The 24,114-nt window shown below is 45.2% G+C and overlaps 1 protein-coding gene across 1 annotated transcript in view; it reads left to right on the top strand.

Moving 5' to 3' along the window:
• The window catches only part of ME1 (malic enzyme 1), a 1,722,623-nt gene that overhangs the window by 585,259 nt on the left and 1,113,250 nt on the right, over positions 1 to 24,114 (top strand). The window lies entirely within an intron of this gene.

Below are 24,114 nucleotides of genomic sequence, written 5' to 3'. Positions count from 1 at the left end.
AAAAAGGGGGAAAAACAGAACTGAGGCCAACGGGCGCCGCGCATGCTACTTATACACCCGATGACGTCACCCTCGACGGAGACCTTCGAGGGACCATCGACTCGACGACATTGATGCACGGCGCCCTCTGCCGAAAAAATTTCCAAAGAGCAGCAAAGCTGGATGGACTACATCTAAGATGAGGAATACGTTGGAAGAACATCCAATCGAAAGAATGTTACCAGTTGGTAAGTAACTTGTTCATCTAGCAAAGTTTCAAATCCCAGTCATAGTGCTTGAGAAGATCTCCGTGTGTTTCCATGTTGGCTCTAAGGTTCGAGTTAAAGTGACTAATGTTTAGCGATGAGCAGTAGAGTCTATTTCCTTGCAAGTTTACCATTGGATTTACACCCAGACTTTTCCTTTGCTGCTTGACTGTTGCTTGAAATTCAATGATCAGGACGTCATGGTCACTTATGTCAATGGAGTTGACATGCAATTGAGGGGAATGCTTACAAATTATAGAGTTAACAAATATAAAATCAATGCAACTGCTGTATGTTCCATTAGACCAAGTCACCAATGCTGCCCCTGAGCTGCCAACAACCAGTTGTAAGTCAAATTCTAGAAGGACCATTCGCCAGGCCAAGCCCCTTGTCCGAGCAGACAGTCCTAGCCTGCCCCTAGCACCGTCTATCAATAATTCCGAGCGGTCGACAGTTAAGATGACACCCGCTCGTGGGTGGCCACCACACCATGCCCGAAGGGTTTCGGTAACTGCGTGCATGAGAGTCTTAGTGGTATCCCACTACACCCCCCCGGGGGTCATAAACATTTTATCACCCTTTTGTGCATCTGCATATAAAGGGGTGTTTCTGAGCATTTCACAGTGATTCCCGAATCTTCAAATGGGATGTGCTTTTAAATGCAGTGAAATGGGGGTCATCCCCTGTGCATGTGGGAAGAGGGCCGGGAGGAGGCATAAAGTGTGGCAGGGTGATCTTTTTTTAAGTGTGACAGTCGCGTTTAAACAGGGATGGACATGCTTTTTTTTTCAATCATTTTACCTAGACGGGCACTGCCTACCTCAGTGAAATGAGCTCCCAGAAGCCAAGAGGTGAACGGGAGCCTGTCATTCCCACACAAATGTATGCAGGGAGGCTGGACAACCCATCTTTGCGCAAATTTAACGAATAAGGAATATATGATGACCAATTTCATTACAAGGATTTGTTTTTACTCAAAGTGTTACAAATGGCCTGTTTCTTTTTTTTTATTTTTTTTATTTTTATTTTAACTTGCACAGATACATCAGCATAGCTTCCAATTCTACATCTTGCACAGCGTGATTATTTTGCAGTACATATCGAGTATTGTAATTGTACATATTATTATGTCAGTTCCATCCACATTTCTGTCAGAGAGATATTGCCGGAACCTGCCCCATGTGTCTCTGGGGCGACTCCTGATGGGTAATAGTTGTTTCTGTTTTGACTTTCTCATGTACTCTTAGTATCAGCTACTAAAGGGGTTTGACTGCTTATATTTTTACTTTGTTACTTTACTTTTCACAATCACTTTTTAAGATATTTGAAAATGTAAAACATGCTAAGGAAAATAAAGCTCACATCGGGGCCTGTCAGGCAATCAGGCTCACTTATTACCCGAGAGTGAAAGAAGGAACTGAGCCAGGAGCTCTGTGTAAGAAGCGGTTACACGAGGTGGTCTCTGCGGTTCTGGACTATGCTGCTTGATAAGCGACAGCCTGCTCTTCAGTAGCACACCGCCCTGCCTCTGTGCACTGCTCGGTGTGTAGACTTGCAGCTACAGGCCCTTGTGTTCCGCCAGGCAAGGGGTATCGGCATGTTCCTAGGCGGGTGACATTGGAAATCTTAGCCGCCTCTCTGCTACTCGCCACTGGAGACAGTGACAGGGAGCTCTTTCCATCCATTCCACCACAATGGAGGGCTTGTTCTTCTGGACCACCAAGGTTGAGAATTAAAGACTCGCTATTGTGAGGCTAATCGTGGTGTCTCAGGTACAAAGACTACCTTGTTAAGGGGGTACTTATAAGCGCTTTGCTGCTTTTACAACCCATAATCTTCTTTGCACACATTAAGAAGGCTATTATTCAGGAGCAGGACGGTCTTTGTCTGGTCTCTTGCAATCGCCATTTTTGTTTTGCAAAAACAGCTCACTTTTCACACAAAAACAGTTCACATGACTTCACGGAGCCTGTGAGTGGGTTGCAACCAGAGAAAGGAAGGTTGGTCGCTGCTGCATTACTTGCAATCTAGCCCCTAGCAGTGCACTGCTAGAGGAAGCCCTCGCCTGGGCCACACACAGAGGCCTGCGTAACGTGCGCGCGCGCCCATGGGCCGGAGAACTGCGAGCGAGTCACCTGTTACTGTATCGCATAATGGACGCTCTGTGCTCCGGGAATATCCAGAGCCAAATGATAACCAACCAAGCGCACATTTCAATTTCAAATGGTTGTGTCTCCTTTTCATTTGGGAGCCTCGTGTGTATTTTCATTACTCGGGGTATGGGATACGGCTGTGTGACTACGTGCCAGGTGGCCTTAGTTTTTCAAGTGTAGTATTGTGCAGCGTTGCTTAGGCGAGCCCTCCAGCTGACAGCTCGACTGAAATGCAAAGTGTACAACACCCAGCGTCAGCTCCCGCTAAGGCACTGTGTGGTGCTGCACCCCAAAAAAGGGACAGTAAGGAGGTTACAACGCTGTAGGATTCTTCAGGGAATAACTGAAGACCCTCATGGTCAATGCTTGTTTATAAAGTCGTTCCAAGCAAAGTGGCAGGAGAATACATCAAACTCTCCCCTTCTCCTTTTCCTCAATGATATGGGATTGGATTGTCATATTTTCTGCCGCGTGTATTTTACAGCCAGACACGTGTGTTTATGCGGTATACATTATTATTATTATTATTATTATTATTATGGTATTTATTGAGCGCAGCCCTAGATTCAGGAAGCAACGGAGCGCTTTACAGAGATATGCAACAGTGCAGATACACAACAGAGCGCTTTACAGAGGTATACAACAGTACAGATACACAACGGCTACCCAACTGGCTACCCTCTGATCTCGGGCCCAGGTTCACTCCCCGCCAGCTGCACACCTGCGCTGCCTCCCGGGCAAACCCTGCATGTGGGGGCTGTTTTTTCTGTATCCTACAGTCCCCACCAGCTAATGACACTTGATGTCTGCACTTACTCCTGCACTTGCCACTAGCTGGCCGCACTTTTTCCTCTGTTGTATTTATTTTATTTATTCTTTACTGTTGATCCTATGTATGGCACTGCCCCCCTCCATTTCCCCCGGCACTTACCCTCTCCCCCCTCCCCTGCACTTGCGCAATCTCAATGTCGGCTTAGTAAGATTGTTGTCTTTGTCTTCCCTCTGCCCTCCTTCACTTGCCTCGTCGCGCCTTGAAACACTTGTGCATAGGCGTGTTATAAATGCCATATCATCTCATATCATATAATATCATATCAATGGAGCGCTTTATAGTGGTATACAACAGTACAGATACACAATGGAGCGCTTTACAGAGGTATTACAGAGGTATACAACAGTACACATACACAAGAGAGCGCTTTCCAGAGGTATACAACAGTACAGATACACAATGGAGCACTTTACAGAGGTATACAACAGTACAGATACACAATGGAGTGCTTTACAGGGGTATACAACAGCACAGATACACAATGGAGCGCTTTACTGAGGTATACAACAGTACAGATACATAACAGAGTGCTTTACAGACATTAATAAAGAACAGCAGGGGGTTCGGATACAGAGGAGCACAGAGGAGAGGTACAGTTGTACACCACATTAATGAAAGCAACAAAAGCATTGGCTCTCACGTGGCTTCACATTAAAACAATATTTATAATACTATTTATTATCACATACTTGTGTTCACCTTTCTGGTGGACTTTCTGGAATTGGACCTCTGGAAAGAAATCCAGATCCTGCCGTGTGTCTGGAAAAGTGAACCTGCTGCCGAATAATGAAGAGTATTGATTGGATTCTGTGTGAAAGTAAAATATGGCATGGCTCTCTTGCGCTTCATAGAGAAAGGGAAATGTCCAGTGTGCATGTGTACTTGCTGTACCCATAGAGAAAGATTTGTTACATGTAAATTGCATATGTGTCTGGGGTCCTACCCAGAGAGTAGAGGCTTTTATCTCTGCTGCCACCATGGCCGCATAGCAGGGACGTCATTTCACCAAAATGCCAGGGGTAGCGGAAGTGACATCACATGACCCATGACCTGTAGTGACATCACAGTAAGTGATGTAAATTGACCCCATGCCCAAGTGACATCACAGGAAGCAATGGAACACAACCTATCACCCTTGTATATTGATATTTTATTTGTATCGCGTCATACACATGTGTTTCAGAGCGCGACGAAGCAGGGGAGGGGAACAAGGGAGAACAAAAACAACAATCTTACTAGGCCCAGTGACATTGATAATGCGCAAGTGCAGGGGACGAGGGAAGGGGAAAGTACAGGTGGGAGGACGGAAGTGGAAAGTGCTGAGCATATGAATGAAAAACAACAAGATATAGTAGTGCAGCCAAAACGTGGTAAGTGCTAGGAAAAAGGTAGACCAGTGTCTGATAAGTGCAGGTGAAGGGGCAGAGGGGGGCTGTAGGGTTACAGATACAGACCCAAATTGCGAGGGTTGCCAGGAGGCAGTGCAAGTGCATGGCAGGGTGGGCAGGTACCTGGACCCGAAATCAGAGGGTAACCAGGTGCACAATGCCTAAGCAAAACAGATCAACAATGCAGAGGAGGAGAGAATGCAGAAGCGAAGAGGAAGGTCTTGAAGTGCTTCCGGAACCGGAGATGGTTCTCATCAAGTTTCAGAGTGGCAGGGAGGCTCTTCCAGAGGGAGGCCCCAGCCGAAGGCAGAGATCTACCCCAAGGGAGTTAGAGTGAAGAACTTGAGATGGAAGGTATTTGAGGAGCAAGAGTTGAAGATATTTTGGACCCAGGCCCCAGAAAGCCTTGTGGACAATGCAAAGGGTTTAAAGGACCTTGACAAAACAGGAAGGGGCATCACATAGCATTGTTCCTAAGTGCACTACGAAAAATATGGTTACGATATCACTGTAATGTGATATGCATTTCAAACAAGAATGGATAACCATATTTATCGTTACTATATGTATCGTTAATCAGTGTGTATAGGCCAATATTACCAAATTATTGTGAATGCAAGCAGACGGCCAAGGCCAAATGATAATGACATGTTATTATATAGCACTTACGCTTAAGTGCTTTATATAGAACAAATACACATACAATATCACCCAACCTGTTCTGGTACTCATTTATCAACCTCAGAAGGATGAATTGCTGAGCTGGCTTTGCCGGGATTTTAACCTGCAACCTGCAGATCACACACACATTGCAGCAACGAGTGCTCAACCCACTGAGCTATCTTATCGGCTATAGCTGTCTTTCTGGAGACCATGAAAGTGGTAACTGAGATTTAACAGTAGATCAGTTCATCTGCCGGTCTGGTGCAAAGTTGGCCACATCTCAAGGCTGCGTGGATCTACTTTTCAGGCTTCAGAGGTTGGCAAAATGCATACCATTGGTAGGGTTCATAACTTTGTATTAAAGAATTTAAAGTAGTGCAGGGAAAGCTCACACGGCATCACGTACTCTTGGCACTCGTTACCTCATACATGCAAACAAACATCCTGAACAGCAACAATACTACAAAGCATTCATCGTGGCACAATGAAATCAAGGGCTATGTGCTATGTGCTATGGTCAAACATTTCTACACTGTACACAAGCTTTTAGGCACAAGGAGTTTGTCAAGTGACCGATGACAACGAGATGGAATGTCTTGTGATGATCGTAACAGAGACGACAGCAGAAAAAACATGTTGTAACTGCAACTTGCGAAAAGCAAAATATATAGTCCGAAATAGATGCTTATTGTACTCTAAATGCATTTTGGACGTTTTTGTCTGCATTGTACATTTCAGGTGTTTAAAAATAGACTATATAGGTGTCTGAAATAAACCTTTGATGAGTCTAGCATTATTGTATAGAATTCCAGAAAGACAAATTATTTATTCCTATTCTTTCTTATTTAGGGTCACTGCTCAAAGTGTTACACTTGTGGAACCCCATGTTTTTTTTGAGAGGCCTGAACAAAAAAGCCAGCCACTCCAATTTAACTCCAATCAGGGACAGGAAATGCAAGCTTTCTTGGGGCATTTAGATAACTCTGCATGGAACTGATGTCCCAAAAACTCTCAGTTTGAAACACATTTGTTATACCAAGAGTTAACTCCTGAAACAATAAATTCCTTACCACTTTGATAGTGTTAAGGAGATAAATCACATGCAGACTTGAAATCCGCTGCTGCAAAAATTAAAGGACCAGAAAACAAGCCTTCTCTGTTTACGCCCCAAGACTATGGAACCTCCTCCTCGTCGGCAACAGACTCTCCCCCATATTCCTACAAATAAGACTCAAGACCCACCTCAACAAGAAGTCTCTCCTCCTCAACACATCACGTTTCCTCTCGTGCCACCTGACTTGCTAGACACCGCCCAGCCCTCTCCTTCCCGCTGCCCAGTACAATTGTACCCCTCCTCGGTCCCCCTCTGTATCCTACCCCTGCTGTACATCTGTTCTGTTGTTACCACTGAAAAGCGCTCCGTTATGCACCTGTACAGGCCCATGCTCAAATAATACAATAATAATACTAATAATAATAACACATCACAAATATACATCGCATTAATAGTCATACATATAAATGTATCTAATAATCCACTGTCTTAGTTACATACATCAAGCATATACAACCTGTAAAATGGTGCATATATATATATTCCAAATTGCATATATTTCATTTTAGATGATATGTATTTCACAATATTCATTTCACACTACGAACATGGCACACAATAATGCTAACCTACAATGGTGCAGGTTTTGTGGACATCACATATAGAAATTAAGTCAATGAGACCTGCATTGCACACAAATGAACTCATTCAGGTTGTGGGGTACATTTACAGGCCATGACAGAAATTCCCTTCACCTAAGAACCACATTTAAACATTGCCACGAAAAACACCTGTGCTCTGCTTCTCTGGCATAGGTGTGGCAAGCATTGAACACTGCATTGAAAAACGGCTCTACATATGCTGTTCTGTCATCTGAATACCAAAGTTGTGCACTGCATTCAAGACGGCCCTGCATGCTTTATTCCATCTGAATGCCAAAAAGTTAGGCAATACATCCAAAAACAGCCTTGTCTTACTGTTCATTCACATGAGGGGCAGGGATTTCATATTGCAACCCGACACAGCTTTTCTTTTCTCTTTCATGTGAACGGCAGCACTCTGAAAAACACTGCAAATAAATGTTTTTTCCGTGTCAAATCAAAAGAACCGTGTGCAGAGGGTCTACCCCTCCGTGTCTATGGTTCAACTACAAATGCAAATCAATTCAAGAAGGATAAATCAAAAGAATCCCCTGACTTACAGTACCAGATTTCAAACATTGGATGAAATACGGATTGCACACGTGTGAACGAGGAAAAAGCAAAATCACTTTTAAAAGCCTCCGTGAAAGGGTAGCTTTGCTTGCACAGAATTGTCAATGAATTTGTTGGGGGTGGGGGCTGACAAAGCCATGTATATTATGTTTTTCCCCCACAAGACTTCAATCAACTTGGCAGAGGCTCAGGAATACCAGTAAAATCAGTTTGGCTCAGGCAGGAAAAACTCAATTGGAAGTCTTGCCTCCCCTGGAAGTCACACTTATAAGTGACCTATTCCGCAATGACATATGAGGTGGCTGAGGGCATGATAATTAGCTGTTCTGCTAGAATGGAAGGCAGTACTAGCAGAGAAGACACAGAAAGCCAGTGGGGCTATTGCTTGACCAAGAAGTGCATGTTCCTCCAGCACCCACTCTGAAGGACAAACTGACAAACTTCAAATGGGCAATAAAAGTCTTTTGTTGCAAGCTGAACCAGAGGGAGACAGTTGGCTGTGGGAAATTAAGCACCTCCTTCATATGTGACAGATCCTCCGAATTGACATTAAAATAGTGATTCATTTTAGGCATTTTTCCCAGCACTCAGAATAAGAAAAAAAAATGTTTTATGCTAATGTTCCATGCAATTTCCAGGTGGATGTTAAGAGACTAAGTACATTTTCCTAGCACGTTGTTGACTGAAATGGCCAGTAAAGACTCGTTTCTGGCTGATGTATAAATTGGACAAAGAGGAAAATTGGTGAACAGATGGGAAATGAGGTTATAAACATGTTGAATTATTTGCAGAATTATGACTGTTATGCATTTCATGAAAAGGGCAAAAATGTGCCAAATGGCTATGCTACCTCACACAGAGTTGGCGATCGAACTGTCTCATTCCCTGTGGCCCACTGAAACCGCCTATCTACTTCTTATGGTGGTGGCTAGTATACATTTGAAGTTGTTATGCATAACACTGTTTTGCTCAAAAGTGGACCTGAGAAATAAAGAACTGTCATAAATGACCAAACAGACAAATGATGCTCACTCCCCTGAACCAATAAGGCCAGGGGGCGGAGAGAGGAATGATAGACTGTCAAATCCTGGGGGTAGGAGTAACTTTAGAGTACATACCTAGATTGTAAAATGCCTGATCTCATTTGGGCTATATAAGAGGGGACTGTACTAGACACAGGAGGAGTCACACACAGACACGAATCCAGGGAGACAGGAGAAAGAGGATGGAGAGGAGTCAGCTTATCCCATCCAGGAGAGTGCAGAGACCAGACCCCTTGCCTAGCTGTCCAGAGGGTCCTGTGATCCAGCTGACTTTCCAGAATCATCCCAAACCAAGGCTTACTTTGTAAGTAGCAAACAACCCCAGCCCCCAGTGGCTTGCAGGGTAGTAGTAGGCAGGATATTTGGTTATAATGCAGGCACTATCTTGCACCAACGTAGTCACACCAAGCCCATATTCCTGGTCTATGGTTGGGTTTATGGTGGGTTGCAGGGTAGGTGTAGGCAGGATAATTGGTTATAGGACAGGAGGTTTCTCGCAATAACGTAGTAACATCGAGGCAATTACGCTAAAGCATAAGCTGGGCAGAGGCATTGTAGAGTCTGGGTGTTTTAGCACCTATGTGGGGTCGTATCTCAGGTATGTAGTTGGGCAAAGTATGGCGTGAAAGGGGATTATCAGCTTGATGGCGCGAGAGGCTGCTAGACCTGTGTAGCAGACTCAGGAAGTGGAGAGTCAGCAGTTACATATCCTAGAGCCTGCAGGACGCTAAGGTTGTCATCTTTGGTATCCATTTCCTAATTCTGTCATGGTGACTTATTGGTCGCTTTCTGTGGTCTCTTCGCTCAGTATCTCCCTAAACATTTGACCGCAGGCTGTAATTACTTTCGAATGTAATGTCATTGAAGTCATGGTCCATGATGTTGTTGGGTTTCAGTGGCCCTACTTGGTCCTAATCAGGTTTACGGAAAGAGTCAGATTTTTAGAGCTTTGCGGAAAGTCATGTAGTCTTGGTTGTGTTGAATGTGCAAAGGGAGTGAGTTCCACAGAGTTGGAGCCAAGGTCGAGAAGGTGGACCCTCAAATCCTGGCTGAATTATGCTAGATAAAAATGCACAATGATGACGCCTTTATGTCTATTCAAAATGGTAGCGGCATAGAAAACTAACATATATGGTACAGGAGGTATCCCATGAATACAATGTAACATTTTCAAATTTGGGGACTTTGTTAAAACACATTACGCACTTTTGCTACTACTGTTAAGGTTACATAAAATATATTAACAGCGTCCTTATCATTGTTCATTCAGAGAGACACTGTCCACTATGATAACTGACAGACCGCCAGCATTACTTTGTCACAAAAGGAAACTATTAGTGAGGCAACTCGAAAGAATAGTTTATAAGTATGCATCCTTATTTCTGAAGTGAGCAAGTGATCCAAAGGTAAAGGTTTCATATAGTAAGAATCACCCTTGTGTTGCTCTTTTATATAGGGAACTACAGATTTAAATTGAATACTGGATAGTCTGGGTGAGTACTGTGACAGAATGTCATCTGGTGAGGGTGGCTTAGCCCATGTTTTTTTTAACTTTCATTAATGTAAAATGATGCAGGTAATTCTGTTTCTGAAAGGAAGGCCTGCTGAAATACTCCATGCCGAAAAAGAGATCTTTCTGCAAACCATTCCCAGGAACAGTGGGGGTGAACATCTCTGGACAAAGATCTCACTTCTGGCTTCACTGGAACCAGGACTCCGCTCACTGGAGGAGAAGGATCCCCTGCAGGAGTGAGCTAAGCTGCCTAAAGTGTGAGTGCAGGACAGAAGGCCATACCTTGTCCTGGATCCCCTGAATTGGGGACTGCCAGCAATCCAGAAGCCCAGATGCAGCTATAATCCTGTTTTGTTTCCTCAATGCATCATCTAACTGGTTCGACCATGCCCGAAAAACATCCAGCCCCATGGGCTGCTTTTGGCACTCGGTGCAAACTTACAAACACTTTCTGCAATTTGAGCCATCCAGACAACTGCTTGACCCATTAAAGCTGTCCAACTCGTCTTCACTCAATCACAGGTTCCACCTTGTGGGAGTAACTGACTTGAGCGCCGACTCAACTGCTGAAAGCCATCACATTTGCCATATTGACTGCCAACCTAACCTAGCAGAGAGATCATCTAATGGCTAACTTGATTACAGTCCTGACCTTGGACAGGCAGACATACTGCAACCAATTGGTAATTTCCTTTGCAGGGACAAACATGTTGTTGTGGTGATACCAATATTTGGTAGCCTTGTGTGCAATGTGCAATCTTACGGTGCCGTTAGAGAGGCTCAAGATGAGGCAGTTAGAGCAGTTTTTGGCTTGTTAGGACAAAGTGGAAGGATCCCAGTTAAAGGGGGTTTTGATTCCAGACTCAATGAAGGAAGATTTTCTCTGGTGGAAGGAAAATAATCTCATTAGTGGATCTCCCCCTGAATTCAGTACCTCACAGTACGATTCTGACAGCTAATTCCTCTCTTGAGGTTTGGGGGGGCCCCATGAGTCCTTATGTAGCACATGGCCTTTGGATGGTTCTCAACAAAGAGAGGTGTATAAACGATCTGGACATCAAATCCATTTATCTAGTGCTCAAGTCTTTCCTCCTGCTCTTGCAGGATGCTGTAGTGCTGATCTGGATGTACAGGACAACATCAACAAACAGGGATGAACCATGTCCCCTGCTTTGTGCATGCAAGCGACAGAGATGTGAGAGTGAGAAATTGCAGAGGAGATCCCACTCTGAGATGTTCATACTCTAGGGGCACCACAATACAGAGGCAGACAGACTCAGAAGACTCAGGCCCCGATTCTCATCAAGGTGTTACGTACCGAAAAGGATGTTAAAAGGGTTAACGACCTTTTCGGTACTTAAGACCTATTCTGAAGTCAGAAGGAATGCGCCACTTTCGGAATACATGTGGCGGTTGCTAGGATGGGTTGGAAACCAACCGCCACATTTGTAAACTGGCTTTTTGGAAGCCTATTCTCGTGGCACTCCTCCAGTTTAATATGTGTGCTAAACTAGCGCACATATACGGTACCCTTTTGGTGCCGTTAAACTGGAGGAGTGCCACAAGAAGCCTTGTTTGGTGTAAATGGAAGTGTCCATATACACCCGTGTTGTATATGGACACTTTCATGTACACCAAAGCAAGCAGCTTCAACGTTGCTGCAACGTTGAAGCTGCTTGCTTTGGTGTACATGAAAGTGTTCATATACAACACACGGATGTATAGGAACACTTTTATTTAAACCAATGCGAGCAGCTTCAACGTTACATTCTGCAACGTTGAAGCTGCTGGCTTTGGTGTAAATGAAAGTGTTCATATACACCACACGGGTGTATATGAACACTTTCCTATACACCAAAGTAAGCAGCTTCAACATCCTGCAATGTTGAAGCTGCTCACTTTAGTGTATCGGCAGCATTTTCGTTAAATAACGATTCCCTCGTTATTTAACGAAAATGCTGCCGAGATTGTGCAATCCGCCCGTTTCAATTAGAAACAGGCAGATTACAGCGAATGACAATAGCAGTGGTGCCTGGGCGTCAAGAAATGGTGCAGTGAGTTGTGCTATTTAGCACGCTCACTGCGCCAAGATGAGAATCGGCCCTCAGAGTGTACTTTCATGAAGGGAAACCTCACTCAGATAGCTTTCAAAGTATGTTTGATCTTTGGGGTTCCCCAGCGATATATTTGTTCACCACAAAGGACAACGCCTAGTGTCCCAGATGTGCCTCCTGAAAGGGCCGGGGTGATGTGTCGATGGGGGATGCTTTTCTGATACAGTGAAATGGACTGAATAACAGGTTCCCATCGACCCCTCTTATATAATAGGTAATCAACAATGCTTGAACTTCCAAGAAGGGCACGTTGATTCTGCCTCCTCCCCTCTGGCGGTCCAGAATGTGGTTCTCACATCTCACACAGATGTGGGATGCTGGAGGCTCCCTATTTTATGCTGTCCAAGTAGGGGGCGGAGGTGTTAGCCCTCCATCTGAATTTGCAACCATTGTTATCCACAGCATGGTTCCTGAAAACTTGATGTTAAGTCACCTCATGCTGTCAGAGGAAAATTTGAGTATAATGCAGAAAAACCTTGAAGATTTCACTTGCGCACATTATAGGAGTAAGCGGACAAGGTTTTTTAATTGGGAAAAATCATAAAGATTTAATCCTCTGACCTTGATGACGTTCGTTCATTTTCTGCTCATCTACCTCAATCAGGGGTCAAGGTGGATACTTGTAGAACCTATCATGTGGCAATCGGCATGTAGAGGAACATGAAAGAGATGGGTCTTTCCTCCACCAACCCTCTTGAAAAGAGACATCTCGAAAGTCTAGGCAGGCTATTCTCTCCAATCAGAAGGACTCACTCTGTTTAGGATCTCAATGTGGTATTAGCAGCCTAAGCTCCTAAACCTTTTGAACCGATGGCCTCAGTGAATATCAAATAGGTCTCTTGGAAAATTGTCCTGTTGGTAGCACTAACTTCAGCTAGATGGATACGTGAAATTCAGACTATAGCAGCCAAAGAACCTTATACAACCTTCCACAAGGACAAGGTGGTTTTAAGCACACACATACATTATTCTTCCCACACTAGTGTCAGCCTTCTACATACATCAGAAGATAGTATTGCCTACATTCCTCCCTAGTCCACAGTCAGGCGCTGATATGGTTTTGCACTGTCTGGACAACAGGAGGGCTTTACCATTTTATTTAATGCATACAAAACATTTTAGAGTCTCTGAAGCTCTTTCTGTCACTTTCAGTGGTACATTCCCATGCACACAAACTCCAAAGAATCTACATCAAGGTAAATGGTTCCATGCATTGCTGACGTTTATAATGTACAAGGGAAACCCCTGTGGAGTGTATTCATGCTCACTCTGTGAGTATGAAAGCTACTGCAGTGACCTTTCAAATACATATATCTCAGGATATCAACAAAGCTACTACTTGGGCACCTCCTTCTGCTTTCAGCCTCCACTACTGCCTGGATGTTAGTTCCAGGTAAGAGGCCCCCTTTGAGAAGGTAGTTCTCAAAAACCTTTTTGCATGATGAGTCAGCTAGGATCTCCCCTGCCAGTTTTGGGTGGTGCGTTGTAGTTGCCCATTCAATATGAGGAAATGGTAATGAGATGTTGGAGTAAGTAAAAGTTACTACTGTATTCCTAGCACAGAGTCCTCTTTCCTCCATACAACCCGTGCCCCATCTCCATAAAGGTTAAGTCAGGTCCTTTGTTCCCTATACCCTACAAAAAGGGACAGAAGTGCGGCACTGCTATGCGCCTAAAAATTAAAAGCAGAAGTGCATATCTTGCAGTGCAAAAGGCCTTGATCATGTCTCCACCATGGGATGCCCATACAGTATGAAGGAAAGGGGACTCTGGCCTAGGAGTACAGTAGTTCATACAGTAAGTAGCTTTTCCATCCACTTCCAAGTAACCTTGAAGGTAAGGTAGACACGACAAGTGCATATGAAATATGTTAACCCCTTAAATCAGGGATCTGCAACCTTCGGCTGTCCATATGTGTTGGACTGCAACTCCAATCAGCCATACCCAGCTGAGTGAATGGTGAGGGATCATGGGAGTTGAAGTCGAACCTATCTGGTCATTAGAATGTCACAGACTCCTGCTTAGCGTGTCTGGTGGAAAATAACCAAACAGACCTTCAGAACCAGAGGAATACTACTATTAGCGATGTCATATGGAGGAAACTCTCCCTGGGAATACTAAGAGTCAATGTAGATATCCAGAGCAGGCTATCACAACAAAAACTGTGCAACCAGACTTTAATGGACTCTGGTAAGAATGTATTGATGTGGTGGGGGAAAGAGAACCTACAAACACATTGTTTTATTCCGATCTCATGATAGAATCATTTGTGATAAACATTCTTTCATGTGGTAATTGTAAGACAAAATATCTGCCTGAGATTGGACCCAAGACGTCAGTCCTGTGGGTTAAGAAAGCATTAGAAGTAGGCAAGAAAGCTGTTCTCTGATTTTGGTAAAAAGTGCAAAGACAATGGGCCTCATTACGAGGTGGGCGGTAAGGGATTACCGCACCGGTAAGGGCACTGTTGCCGGTAATCCCTTACCGCCCTACTACGAGTTCCCTTTGCCGGTCCTCCCTTAATGCCTGGTTTTTCCAGGCATTAAGGACAGGACCCGCAAAGGGACTTCAGAGCAAATAACTGTACCGCAATTTGGGAATGGGGAAGGGCCCTGGTGAATGGGGAATTACCGGTCCCGCCAACCTTGGAATGGACCGATAATTGCTCCATTCACCAGGGCGGAGTCGGTAAGGTTTTGGAGGCAGCCATGGTGCTAATAGCACCATGGTTACCTCCAACCTCATAATGAGGCCAATGACTTAAATGTAAAATATTTATACGTAAAATCTATCCTCCCTCAAAAGAATTGCCAGGAGATTGTTAATATGGGAGGACAAATTTGACAAAATCTGGGGGACATACTTAGAAATAATTCATGAAGCACAACCACCAATGGAAAATAATTCTCTAACCCACCCTTCACTACACAGATCTTGGGAAATAGGCAAGCTAATGTTTTATGATAAATTGATATTATTTTGAGTAACTTCTATTTCAAATAACTTCTGAGGTTTCACAATTGAAAGTCATGTTCTCAACCCTCTGCAATCGATGAAAGCTTCGAAGTTCCTGACTTGTATTCTTTGCTATTTTTGTGCTATTCCTGAACTTAAAAATGACAACATTTGCCTTAAATGAAGTACTCACATCAATTCACACAAATCCAAGGCTTGAATACAGCCGTCTCATTTCTTTTCTTTCCAAAAGAAAACACTTCTCTCTGAGCTTAGGCATGGCTTACAATTTGAAAATGGAGACTTTCCAAATGAATTGTCAGCTCCCAACTTCCGTAGTGAGTCGCAAAGCTTGATCTAGGTCCATCATTAACTATTTGGCCCTCATCTAGACAGTCAATGGCAGAGAAATTATTTCACAGCGGTCTCCTGACAAGCATGTATCCAAAAACTCAACATCAAATGACTCAAAAATCACGATCGTCTTTGGAGGATAGCTCAGGGGCATCTTGCTAGCTTTGAAATCAAGAGGACACGGAGCAACACTGGTTCGATCCCGGGTCCGTGCTTAGAAACCTGCGGGTATTAAGTGTTTTAAAAATAACCTATCATATCATATGACACTGCACATACTATTCTGAAAGGTAAATTGGCCAGGAAAGGCTTCTTAAAATCCATGTTAAATGCACTGAAAACACCTTCTCTCAGAATCCTTCAATAAACCCAACTATCATTGCACACATAACAATAGGGTCTCACAGTTCTGCACATGCAGGCACTGTGTTATCCTCTTCAGCACTAAAGTGGCTAAAGTCGTCGCTGTCTCCTACCCCATAAGCCTCATCTCATCACACACCTTTCTCTTTCCCTACAATACCGTCTCCTTGGAACATATTCTGTCACTGGTTAAAAGCCTCAAACCCATAAAAGAATCCAAAGGGATTTGTTCTGCACCCCTTGCTACCTACTAGGCAGACATCCTTGTAGAATTGGATTTCATCAACTGCTCTCTCCACCAAGGATCGGTGGAGTACACCCTGGAAGAATCCTTCGTCACCCCACTATTTGTAAATCCATCCCTTGACCCGCCAGTGCTAGTGAACTGTCACCCTATAGCAGGTCTAACCTGGCTCACAAACATCCTCTAGTAATTTCTCAGTAAACAACTACAAGCCCACGTTGACAATAACAGGCTGCTGGACACATTTCAATAGGAATTGCATCCTAAACATAGCAATGAAACACCATGGTCAAGGTCTGGGATGATAGTCCATCAACTGTTTACGATGGTACTATTTTTGGGATAATTTACCCCATTTTGCATTTGTCTGAAATAATTTCAGTTATTTCTGTCTCCTGGAATGACTAGTGCAGTAGCTGTGCTGTGTCTCAACAGATCATCAAACTAGTTTCAGCACATTCTGTCTAAGCACCAAAACCAAGTCAGACTAGGGAACGTCAGTCACCATTGCTCATCTATCCCACATGACGGTCACCAAAGCGCTCTCGCCTGAGAACCTCTAGTCAGTAGTTGCTTGAAATCTGTGCTGCAATCACCATATGATATTCAAACCCTTTTAAGACAATTTGCAAATACGCCCGTGGATTGCCAGTGATATGAACCTTTTCACTTAACCTATCAAGGTGTTCTGAAGCAATAGAACAACGGATGCATAAAAACAGCCTTATGCTCAACCGTAACAAAACTGAAATACTTATACTTCGTCACAAACACTCGCTAAAAAATCAATCCAGTCCCCTCACCCCTCTCACTTTCTTTGGCTCTCCCCTCGCCATCTCCATCAAAGCTAAAAACCTCGATGTCCAAAGGGACTCCGATCTTATCATGAACTTTTGAAATGGAGCTATCGTTAAAAATGCTTTTGCTCTAAGAATGTAATGCAATTTATGGCTTTGCAAAAGTCAACTGAAAACACATATTTTTCAGTTGTACTTCAACTTTTAGGCATTAATGACTTTCTGTGGTTCACCTTCAGCATAGTTGTTTAACTGGTGTATCACTAGCACATTATATATACAAATAACATAACATAACAGGCTTTTAACAAATCAAGTGCCTTAAGAAAGTCCTCCCCTCCTTCTGCCCAGCTAATAAAGCTGCAATTGCGAAATCCCTTGTAAACACATTCCTGCCTCCCCAGAACCTGTAAACACCAAACTACCCACATTTTTAAGCAATATTATTCGAGCGGGGGTGGGGGACATTTCATGGCCTGTTAATGCCCAGGGCCAGGTAGAAGCCCGAGCAAAGCACAGGCTTTACCGTTAGCCCAGGGCATTACCAGGCCCGGTAATGCCCCCCCTGTGAGGGCAATATTGCTATTAGTGTCCGGCACATGTACCGCATACTAATAGTTTTGTTTTTTAAGATGAGAAAGGAGACAGTCCTTTCTCAAGGTAAAAAAAGAGAAAAAAGAGAAAAGATTTCTGACATGGATCCGGAGAAGGGACAATGTAGTCCCTTCTCCGTTTCCATGACGGTCATTTGCGAGGCTGTGGGGACGCACTGGGAACACTGCGGTTCCCACCATCAGAAGGGACCAGACAGCGCAAGGTAAGTGGGGCTGGGATGGGAGAGGGAAAATATGTGGAAAAGAGGGATGAGGGAATGGTGTTGGGGGAAAGGGAGGCGGGGCAGTACTTTCGTGAACACCGGGGGAAGATGGCTGCCTCCCATTATGACGAGGCTCGGACGGCAGGATTACCATGTGGTAGCACCCCTGTTTTGAGCGTCCTCATTGTCTGGGAGGCCGGCACCCCCCCTCGCCCGTTACTAATAGATCATAATGCACTACATGGTTCAAAAACATTCTATCGCTGTCATTATGAAGTGACTATCCTTCTTCCCATTCATGAGTGACCATCACTGGCTCCAAGTAAGCAAAAACAAATACATCTACTTTAAACTGCTTTTATTACCTGCAGCTGCTTCATGGTTTAGATCAGAGGTCTGCAACCTGTTGCTCTCCAGATGTTTAGGACTATGGCACCCATGATCCCTCACCATCGCTTATTATGGGTGGGTCGGTGGGCCGTTGTATTCAAAAGCATCTCGCTAGCCAAAGGTTGCAGACCTGTAGCTTAGATCTTGCTTACCTAGTAGAAAGGATCCAACCATGCCACCTAATTAACAAGCATTGGCAATGCCAACAGTTTGGGCTTTTGGGTAGGCATGGGAAAGGCACTTGCCAGGCACATCCGTAGTGTTATTAACTGGCCATTGATGGTAGCAGGTGCAACATGGTGTGAGTATCTGGGCATCTAATAGCAGTGCCTGGCAAATGCCCAATATTTATTTATTTATTTGATATGATATGGCATTTATAACGCGCCTATACACAAATGTTTCAAGGTGCCACTGGACTACAAAAGGAGGGCCTGGGTGGGGAACAAGGGAGAAAGATAATAACGGTCCAACTAGGCCTTGTGACATTTGGATTGTGCAAGTGCAGTAACAAGAAGTGTGAGGGAGAAGAAGGGAGGAGTGCCGGTCTTTAGAAATGAGAAGTGCTAGGGTGGGAAGAGAAGAGCAGGGTAAAAGGAGGCGGTACAGGTGAAAGTGGGGTAGAAGAGGGTAGAAGAGGCAAGGGGTTAGGCGAGTGCTTAGTGGGGACCATGAGGGCAAGTGCCAGAGATTGCAAGGGGTGCAGGAGGAAGGGTCCCAGAGCTGAGTGCGAGGAGAGGGTGCCCTGTAGAACTCATAGGGAACCAGACAGCCAATCACTGCGGCAGACAGGGGTGTTAGCAGGGGAGGAGGAGAGGAAAGGAAGAAGATAAAAGGAGGGTCTTGAGAAGCTTCTGGAACTTAAGGAGATCCAGATCAAGCCTGGAAGAGGCAGGGAGACTATTCCAGAGGGAGGCTCCTGCAGAGGAGAGAGATATACCCCCACTCTCTGCTTAGAGAAGGGTCTGATCCGAAGAGAGTTGGAGCTAGAGGACCGAAGGGCTCTATCAGGGAGGTATTTAGGGAGTGAAGGTTGAATGTAGAGGGGTACCAGGCCCCAGAAAGCCTTGTTGATGATGCAGAGGGCCTTAAACTTGATCCTAGCAGCAACGGGGAGCCAGTGGAGAGATTTTAGGGCTTGAGATATGTGGTCGCTGGGCTTGAGGCCAAGGATAAGTCTTGCAGCCCTATTCTGGATTAGTTGAAGGGGGCAAAAGGAGTATAAAGGAACATTGAGGAAGAGGCTGTTGCAGTAGTCCAGCCTAGAGAGGACCAGAGCTCTGGAGACAGTACGTTTCGGGGGGAAGGTGAGGAAAGGGAGAATCCCTCTCAGGAGGTGCAGCTGAGAGTGGGCCTCCTGCGCAAGGTCCGCGATGTGAGCAGGGAAGGAGAGGGAGGAGTCAAAGATGACACCAAGGTTTTTTGCCTCACAAGAGGGCGAGGGGAGGGGACCCATAGAGGGCAGCGAGAGGGTAGGAGTAAAGGAGGGAGCCAAAGTCCCAATGAGAAGGATCTCAGTCTTACTGACATTAAGGCAGAGATCATTGGGAGCATGCCATGCCTGACTAGCAGTCAGCCAGTCAGGGATGAGAGAGGAGGAAGAGGAGGAAGTATAGGGAAACTTGACAGAGAGCTGTGCATCATCTGCATACCTCTGGAAGTGAGGAGAGAAGGGGGAGATCGGGTGGGCCAGAGGGGCAGGTAGATGTTGAACAGCCACGGCGAGAGGATAGAGCCTTGAGGCATGCCACAGGTGGAGATTGAGATAAGGGAGAGTAAAGGGCTCAGTTGGAGCTGGAAAGGTCAGTTGCAGAGGAATAAGGTCAACCAGTCCAGTGCCAGACCTGTGATGCCAAGGGAATCACAGAACCGAATTGTCAGGGTGGCATGATTGACCGTGTCAAAGACAGAGGACAGATCCAGAAGGATAAGAACAGAAGGAGAGTTGGAATTGAGATTTGAGAGCAAGTCATCACAGGTGTTCAGTCAAGCAGTTTGTGTGCCTCTGGCTGCTCTGAAGCCAGACTGGTGGTCGTGGCAGGAGGGCTCGGCAGAGGGCTTTTTGAGGAGAGGATGCACTAGGGAGTGCTTGAGGGGTAGCAAGAATAAGCCAGTGGCAAAGAAGTGATTACAGAAATTGGCCAAGGCTGGTGCAAGGGAGGCAATGTTGACCTTGATAGTTTTGGAGGAGCAGGGGAGCACTTGTTTGGAGGAGAACTTCATAGAGAGAACTTGTCTAGAGACCTCATCCAGTGCTATGGCCGAGAAAGAGGAGAGTAGGGGGACGGGGGCCAATAAAGGCCTAAGAACTCGGGAGGGAGGAGAGCAAGGGGTAGAGGAGCGAGAGCGGACAGGATGTCCTGGGTTTTAGATGAGAAGTGGGAGGCCATTGATGTATAGAGGCTCAGGGATGGCAGGGGAGAAGTGGATACTGCAGTAGGATTGGAGAGTTCCTTGCAGATTTTGTACAGTTTGCCCATGTTGTTAGTGGCCCCAGAGATGTGGGCTTGGATATGGGCCCTCTTCTTTGAGCGAACGGAGAGTCTGTATTGCCTTTGGAGCAAGCAGCAGGCCAATATGTTAGAGGATGTGCCTGATGCCCACCACTTCCGCTCAGCAACTCTGCACTTGTGCTTGGAGGCAGGCTTCATGCAGATCCTCATGACAGGGGCAAGGATGTCCAGGGTGTTGGTGATAGAGAGGTGAAGATTAGCAAGGTGCGAGTCTGTGTGGGAGTCCGAGGCAGGAGTGGGAGGGGGAATGAAAGTGGCGGCAAAAGCAGCAACTGACTCTCGCTTCATCAGTCGAATGACGAAGAAGGAGACTGACAGTGCAGGCTTAGCCGGGGGACCTAAGAGATCCAGGTAAGAGAACAGGAGAGCATGGTCAGACCAGGAGAGAGGTGCAATGAGAAGTTTGGAGATGGGGAGGTCTGCTGAGAGCAGAGCATCCAAGGTATGTCCGGCTGAGGAGTGCATCGGGCCAAAGGGATGAATGGTAAGGGAAAAAAAGTGACAGAGGCAGTGGAAGAGTCCAGTGGCCGAATCAGAAGAGTCAAGGTGAATTTTGAAGTCTCTGAGGAATAGAAGCTTGGAGGTGGAGGCAAGAAGAGAAGAAGTGAGGTTGTACCATTCAGAGAGGAAAAGGGAGACCAGACTAGGAGTCCTGTAGATGGTGGCGAGAGTCACCAAGAGGGTTGGAGAGGCACCAAGCCTGGAGATGAGGCATTCGAAGGAAGAGTAAGTCTGAGTGGGAATGATAGTAGCAGGGACCCATTCAGGGAAGATCAAAGCCAATCCACCTCCAGACCTGTTAGGCCTGTGCTTAAAGAGGATCTTGTAGCCCTCAGGGAGGAGTGTATCAAAAGCAGTGACAGAGCTGGCAGTGAATCACGTCTCAGTGAGTGTGAGAACATCAAGGTCAAAGTCTTCAAGAAGGAGACAAATATCAGAGGAGTGTTTAACAGCAGAGCGAGAGTTGAGGGTAGCTAGGTGAAGCTGGTTGCCCCCTTTGAAGGTCTTCCAAGGAGGTGTACAGGGAAGTGGTACACCCATCGGTGGTGGGAAAGGGGTAAGAGGGGTGGAAAACAGAAGAGTGGCAGGAGAAGGAAGGAAGTTGATGAGAGACGGAAGACGCCTTTCATAAAGGAGAAGGTTGGGCTGAGAGCCCTGGGCCATGACAGTGCCATTCAGATAGATATTAATGATGCACCTAGAGGATGAGAAGCAAGCCAAGAGTACTTCGCATCTGGTGCCACCATGAATGGGTGACATAGAGAAAACGGAGATAAAAGAGATCATCAGGGGGGTTCATAGCTCCGGAGAGGCAGTGACAAAGAAGAGGTCAGTGACGTAGTTGTCAGCGATGGGCAGGCCTTGATTGGAGACCAGGAGATCTGTTTTTAACTTTTTCTTTCCAGGCTTCTAGAGAGAGGTAGGATAGGTGATAGAATAAATAGCAGTTTGAATAAATAGGGCATATGAAGAGAACCATGGAGGGAGGGGACAGTGAGATGGATGAAGGATAGTGGAGAAACTGCACAATGCATGATGAACTCACCAGACAACCAGACAGCCTAGCAGCAAGACAGGTTCACAGCATCACACAGGTTGCCGATGGGTATTGCACTGCTCCAGCAGTAAAGGAGAAAAGGAAGGAAGGCGACTCAGGAGGGATAGACTGTGGGATGTTTTTATCCACGCATCCAAGCCCTACCTCAAAACTGTGCAGTACTGACATGGAAAACATCATGATGGCCAGAGCTTCCCAGAAAATGCACAGGGAAATGCATGAAGAATAGGCTGCCACTCATTTTTGCCGATGTTATGGGCACAGAAGGACACTGCCTAAAACCACCATTGGACTACCCACACAGTAGTCTGAAACCATTGGGAATGGCAATGCTGATTGCCAAAAGCAAACCCATAACTGTTGGGAATTCATTTTCTTAAATCCCAAAAAGGGGTGCAGTACCAGTACTCACCACTATCAAAAAGCCGGCGTTTTAAAACAACACCAGATTTTACTTTTTTGTAGAAAACTGAATAAATGAACCCAAAGCAAGCCAAAGAAAGACTTACTGAGAGGTGGATCCAATGTAAAGTTATATTCTGAAGTGACTGGAAGGTTTATAACAAGACTGGCTGAGCTGTGGATTTCAGCAGTTTAAGTAACTTTGGACTGAAAGACACTAAAAATCTAAATGTTTAAATTGACTGAGTGACCTACTTTTGAGTGTCACATAGGCTGCAATTGTTTAAATGTCATAGTTTTAAACTTAGAATCAGCATTCTAGCTGCATATGTAAACATTGTCTTGACTTAAACTGGGTAACAAAAAGTGACATTTTATCTGAAACCTGGCTTAAGGAACTGAATTCTGCCCACCAGCTACCCCCGACAGGAGATGAAACTTGAGTCACAGCTGTGTTCCCAGGCCTATCTGCCTTTTGCTGGCCACACTAAGGATATGCCATCTCTCTGATAATTGAATTACCTGTGCTCTGCAGGAGATTGAACAATGCAACTCCCTTCACCCAGGCAGAGGGTTTATTGGGAGGATCATAAATGGCTTCCTCTGGAACAAAGGACCTTCTAGGACTCCGGCAAATGTTTTATTGGCGGGAGTCGTAAATGGAGCTTCCTCCTGGAAGGACAGGGGAGGAGCACTGCCTGTGAGAGCAAGCTGGCTTGGCAGAACTGGAAAAACCAGAAATTCAACCTTGTGCTGGGGGGAAACCACACCCCTTTGGGGCCAGAACATAACTCTAAAAAGATGAATAACTCATAGTACGGACTTGTGAAAATTATTTAAATGATACCATAATTCTTGTGATTTTTTGCCCACATTTTAAGACGTGTTAGGACCCGGTGGTATGTTCGGGGGGGTTTTAGCGGAAAAGAGGATATTACTCAAAATGTGTGCATGTGAAAAATCTGACACTTCATCAACTAATGTCCATACTCCTTGCGCACATGTGTGTAAATTTGGGTTAATGTCCGAAATTGCAAACCAGTTAAAAAGTGCAAAATATTGCCATTTCTGAATGCAAGCCCCCAGGAAGAGCAGAGTTTGAACAGGGTATACCTCCTGTGATGCATGATGGGTGCATGCAATTTCAAACCACTGTGTAGCTATGAAATATGTTTTTTTTAATCAAATATAGATTGTGTGCAATTTGACAGGGGAGTGGACTTTCTGCAGGCTGTAAAATGACATCACTCTGACACAACCTAGCTCCCCCAATCAGGGGAGAAATGAAAGCTTGACCAATGACGAGTGGAGAGGGGTAGAGCTTAGTGATGCTGCACACACACCCATTTTAAAAACAGATAAAAGCAGACAGACAGGACAGATAGGGACCTTCAAATCCATTTGCAGCTGGAAGCTCTGCCGGAAAATCCATACTTTACCTCCATCAACCTCCAGAGAGCTAACATAGAGACTTCAATCTGTCCACCTTCAGAGACCCAGAC

This window comes from Ambystoma mexicanum, chromosome 4p (genome assembly GCF_040938575.1).
Source record: "Ambystoma mexicanum isolate Mex_15411 chromosome 4p, UKY_AmexF1_1, whole genome shotgun sequence".
NCBI lineage: Eukaryota > Metazoa > Chordata > Amphibia > Caudata > Ambystomatidae > Ambystoma > Ambystoma mexicanum.
The sequence above is the reverse complement of the archived record's forward strand: the minus strand, read 5'-3'. Positions and strand labels throughout refer to the sequence as shown.